We start from the raw sequence: 6,042 nt of genomic DNA, 5'->3' as shown, positions 1-6,042 counted from the left end.
CCCCAGGAGATTTCTCAAAGGCAGTGCATTTGCAAGCGCACACACATGCACACATATTCTATTTCCAAAAAATCCTGTTTGCTGTTTCATTAGGATGTGGGTAGATAATCATCAGGTCTCTAGTGATGCATTCTGGCTTTGTGTTCTGTTGATCTCATGTTTTACTAGATGAATTGCTTCCTGTCTATCCTCCTTTTCTTGGTGTGCCTCTTTGAATAGGTACTTTTGTGCTTGACACAGAGTAGAACTGGATTTTTTTTATGCAGTATCTGTTAAAGGCACAGTTCTTAACACTGCAGGTTTGGTCAGTAGTTAAAGGTGCATTCATGTTTTGCTAATGTAGATTAGAAGAGCTCTGCTGAAGCCAGCAGAATGGAATTAGTTTTTATTACACAGAGATGTGGTCAATATATTTAATGATGGAGCAGGTGCTTTTACAAAAGTAAGTGAAAGAGATTTTTTTTTTCTGGTGCCTATTTCTGTTGGTCATGCTGCCTGTACAGTTAATACAATTTTCATYGTGAACTAAACTGTACTGGGCTACCACTCAGATCTATATGGATCTGGTTCATGCGAATGCAAAACTTATGAATATTAAGCATTCTTTGGTTTCTGTTTTTGAGGTAAAAGTTAGGAGCTGAATTGCTAGATGAATAWTGGGTAAATAAATATCTAACCACAGCCTGTCAACACAAAGAAACTGACCAGTCAACAGCAGCTGGACCCCACTAGAAATTGTGTTCTTTGCTTCATGATAAATTGTATGAATTCAAGACAATCTGCCTGATCTTTACTAGTCAGTTATGAGGAAAAAGCATAGATAAGTGTGATTCTCCATTTGCATCAATTGWTGAAAGTTGCTTTTGCTTGTTTGTGGGCCCTGGTTTGTGCAGTGCTAAAGAGGCTCTCGCTGTGTCCTTGGTGGCTTGGGAGAGGCTRTGAGGTCTTTGCTCCATAAAAAGTKCAATSAAAACAATGAAAAGGAAAATAAATKTTRCAAAATSATTCYAGGATGATWCTTTAATCTKAGAGGMTGTGYYAATGAAAGGGCTGTGAACAAATGWCTAGATCAGCCCTTCTCACCACTGGAAATATGAGTTGCTAAGTATSATCAGGATTACCYTGACAGGTGAAACCTTCACTGACAKCAGTGGTATCAGGTAWAAYCCCAAWWAWTYCMWKKWWTKSMAMWAAACTACCCAAGCCCTGYTCTCAARGGTTGSTTAAAGARGGCATTCCCTAGGGCTGGAACAAAAAAATCCTACCAGTCCTCACATTCCCAGCTAAAAGCCCTTTGGCTCTTGAGTCTTGTACAGAGACTTTTCACCACATTCTCTTGCTCCCAGTGCTTGTGAACATTTTAGTGTTTTGCAAGAAAACCTGCTTCCATTTCCACCATGGGGCAGGTTAGGTGTTGAACTCTTTTTATCTTTTCTCATTTTTATCTGCTGGCACACATCCTCCCTCACCAATGAATAACTGTGTACAATAGCGAGGCACCGCTTACAATAATTTACTTGTAAGCCTTTGAAAATGGTGGTGACAAAAAGCACAATGTTATACAAAGCAAAACACCAGAGAAAAACAAATTCTTATCAAAGAAAAGGCAAAGCAAAGAAAATCAGAATGTGTGTTAAAGATAAATCTTATGTCACGACCTTAAAAGGATCCAGCTGGGATCCTGCTRTTCAGAATAGCCCTTGGAAATTATTTTCAAAGGTTAGCTGCATGTGGAAAAGGAACAAAATAAAGTTTGRCCACCCAGGGATTTGCAAACGTGTGTGGGAGCCACCAGAAGGCCCCATACAGATGACTTGAAGAGATGAAGAAATAGTTCAGCTTTCCAACCAAGCAAGAGGGAGTGAATGTTCTGTAAAAATTTGMATATCAAAGAAGGCCATTAAAATCATACCCTGACTTCACAGAGAGCTAATTTAATGAACACATAGCAGAAAAAATAAATTGCAGGACTGGGATGCTCGGTGAGATCACACCATTTTGATATCTGTCATTTTCCAAAGGCTTCTGTGCAGGTCAAGAAGGAAGCTCTGATCTAAACCTTGTCATACGACTCGTAGGGCAAGACAAAAAAGCTTAGGTTCAGAAAGGACCTGGATTAATGTGTAACATTTGAGAATGCACCTGGAGCCAGCTGCTACTAGAAAAACAATACACACTTGGCRTGTAGTAATCCTTTCAGCAAGTTTAATGAAGCTTTGTCTCACAGATAGTCCCTTCTGGCTTATAATTCCTTGTTACTTATTGCTGATGAAAGAGAGCTACCTAAAAGCTGTGTTGAATTCTGGGCTTGGTTTTTGATGCATCTTTGCAGGTGGACAAAGATCCAGAGAAACCTTAAACAGCTGTCATATGGATGGGCACCTTGAGGGGAGCAATTCCACTGCGGTGAAGGGGAAATGACATTCCCATCAGTTTTGTACCACATGCAACAACAACTTTCATTTACTTCCAGTAAATTAAAAGCAAAAACATGAGGAAATAAAGAAAAGGCAGTAAAACCCTCATTCATTTCTATTTCTTTCATTTTCCCTCTCTGGAACTCATTTCAAAGTATCARGGCTATTTTCAATCTCCTGAAGCTTCACTTTGTAAAAGACTGAAGCAATGAAACCCAGGGCCTATGCCCACCCTATGCAAGGTTCCTTACTGGCAGAATCAAGAATTTATATATTTTTTTTAATTTTTTTTTTTTTTTTAGTGTCAAAAGTACAAATAGGTTCACCAAAGGGTTAGATAAATTCATGTCTCTTAATAATAGCCTGGTTGYTACTTCCAACTCCAGATGTCTCTGCATCGCTAATTATAATAAATCAGGAAACTGTACCGAGGAAAAAATTGCTCTCAATATGTCCTCATTATTACCTTCCTCAATTAGCTCCAGACCCCTGGTGGAGCYGGGAGGCTGAACTCGATGGGCTCAGCTCCACCCCAGTGAGATGCTTGTGTTCACCTTATGTGTAAAACCTTTGCAAAAATAGTCGGGTTTTGATATAGGGAGCAACAATGTGGCTAAGCAGGAAATTCAGGATCAGAAACACAAGGATGGTTGGAGATAAAAAGGAAAAAAAGAATTATGTCAATATAGAGCCACTGACAGCAATGAAAATGTGCTGTTTTACACCTCCTGTAGTTCTTTACTAAGGTACCAGTATAAAGGATCTCTGGGAATATAACAAATGTTTCTCCCTGGGCCCGATGGATCACAGCCAGCCGTGGCTGCAACTGCGTGTGCTTTACACCAGGGCTCAGTTTGGCACAACAGCAGTAAGCACGACGTGCCTTAGACACTGATTTATGCTGGCTTCGTGGGCAGCTGACAGCAGGCACTGCCAAAAAAGCCTTAGTGGGGAGATACAGGACCAGAAATGAGTAGAGTCTCAGATGGTGTGGCCACCCAGATCTGCACAATATTTCTGTTGCCTCGGTCCAAGTCTGTGAGAAAAAAGATGCAGAGGAAATGAATGACCAGAGCAATGAAATCATTGGATCAGGGTGGGCAGGTGATGACGTATTCCCCTGTGGAGTGTCAGAAGGGACAGTTCTCCCMTGGATGTTGTCACTGGGGACACTGGGTTTGGCAGAGAGGTCAATGTGTTTCCAGTCTGTCTCTGTTTTATCCTGCAACTGGAGTGAGAATAAGTTTATCCTCAGGTTAACAGCTTGAGGAGAGATGATGGGGAGAATCCATTGCTCTAAGAAAAACTCTGTAAACTGGCATTGCTGTTTTCCCCTGGGGTGCTTGGAAATGAGCTACCAGAGCTGAGCTAYTTGGTCTCTTTTGACATCCTGTGGGGGTGTAACAACTTGGGCAAATTCAGAGAAACAGCTCAGTCCCAGCAGAAAGTAATGAAAATGGAGCATGTCAGAGATACTGTGGAGGCAGAGCAAACTGTGAATCCCTGAAAAACACTGAGTGTGCACAAAATRGTAGAAGTCCATATCAATCATTTATTTGAAAAAAAAACCAAAAAAAACAACCCAACTTTCTCTCTGACAAAAGATCCAGGTGCCAGTTGCATATCCTGAGTCTTCTACACAGAATTTGGTCTGTTTGCAAGCAACAGCATTGCTTTGGAAAAGAGACTGTTTTAATTTTTCTAAATTAACTAGTTATGAAAACAATTTTAAGATAATATTCAAGAAAAAAAAATGTTTTAAAGTTACTGGCTCCTTTAATATTTAAAAAAAATTGTGTCTGGCATGTGGGCACAGGCAGAAATAGGGCWATGGTTTAGGTGAACTATGTGTTCCTGGGTTAGTAAAACTCAGTTTGTGTCTTTGCCTCTGAGTGCAGCAACCAGGACAAGAATGACAACTGAAATGGTCCTCAAAGACAAAATTTTGTGGTGTGTAGAACTGAAGCTGTAGTGTGTGCTTATATGAGCAAAGGGAACTTAAGGTAGCTTCCTTTACCAACAAAGCACATATATAATAGTAGATARGTAAATAATAATTGTTACTAATATGGGAAAGTGGAGAAGAATGTGTTGAGACAATTTACAATCATTAAATCATGCACTGGAATACACAATAATGCTTTGGTCAGCAGACTGAACCCCCATGTTTTGCCTCTGAAATTATTTGAGATCATCTGTTTGTGTTTTGCAGCTGCTCCTTTTTGTGTATCCCATTAGGACATGGCTAAAATATTAGCTTTTACAGTAGCTTTCTCTCCAGCATGGAGCAGGCACCACCAAAGGATTCATGCATGGTCTAATGGCACAGGAACATCAGAATTGGCTTCTRTGCTGTGAATGTAAGGAAACTTATTCAAAAATAGGAGGAGTTAGATTTTTTTTGTTGTTGTTGTTGTTTTCCTTTCCTTTTCTTTTGTTAGCTGAGAGAAAAAGTGAGTAAGAGGATAAAATGGGTGGTGGGAGACAGTGTTTGGTATAAGCTCCTTGCTTTCCACAAGTGCTTGTCACATTTTTGTCTCTTTGCTCTGGGTGAAGCTCATTTTAATGTGTCAGCAGTGCTGTTAGCTAAAGACTTTCTCATGTAAGATTCTCTTCTTCCCATCTACTCTATAAAACATGACCATTTCCAGGCCWAATGGTCTATTTTAACCAGAATTGTTAAAGCTTTTGGGGGGATAACAGGGGAATACAACTGTTCTTATATGTAAAGARGAAAAAAATGGTTGCATTTTTTTCTTAGTAATGAGAAACCAGAAGTGTCCTTCCCATTTTGAGGAAGGTGACAAGACCAGTATCTTCTGTATAAATTTACCCTCTGGTAATTCTACAGGAGGACAGTGTTGTGTTCCAGTCTGTTCTGGTTTTATTAGAAAAATACTAAAACTTCAACCAAACTATAGTTATCTTTAAAAAAAAAAAACAAAAAACTGCTTATGGTTTAGTTTGTTGGTCTTTTTTGGTTTTTTTTAACATTAGCTGCAAATCCTCAGATTTACMTAGACATAGATCAAAACTAAAATGCAAATGGGAAGTTGCTAATGCAAGGGCAGTTACAAAGCACCTGAGGGATTAAAAGGCTGAAATTGCTTTGGTGGATACAGTTTTAAAAAGTTTTCTCACGTGAATGATTATTTTGTTAAAGTGTATGTGAGACAAACTATGTGAATAAAAGATACTGGGGGAGGGAGAAGAATCATGAAATAAGAGGAATTATTTCCTGAAAAGAAGCTTCCAAATCTCTCTTTAATCTTAGTCTCTGTTACTATAAAACCTTCCCTCCTCTGCCTCCTTTCCCTTCTTACTGATCTGGGCTGAGAAGTTGGTTCAGAAGAAAAGCCAGGACTGCAGGAGAGGGTGTGTGTGTCTGTCTGAAGTTTTGAGTTAGTGGCCCAGACCAAAAGCAGTGTTTAACAAAGAATTCCCCTGTCCCTGAGATCAGCGGCTTTGCCCTTCCAGGTCCCTTGGGATCCTGGTGTTGGATTTTGCCTGTGCTCCTGCAGCGTGAGTGAGGAAGCAAATTTAAACAAAATCAGCAAGTCCATCTAAAATACAGAAGATCAGAAGCTACCGAAAAGTGTGAAAACTGCATATAATCCTGTAATCT

Source organism: Malurus melanocephalus, unplaced genomic scaffold (assembly GCF_030028575.1).
Source record: "Malurus melanocephalus ecotype Western Australia unplaced genomic scaffold, MMel_1.1 scaffold_42, whole genome shotgun sequence".
Lineage (NCBI taxonomy): Eukaryota > Metazoa > Chordata > Aves > Passeriformes > Maluridae > Malurus > Malurus melanocephalus.
The sequence above is the reverse complement of the archived record's forward strand: the minus strand, read 5'-3'. Positions refer to the sequence as shown.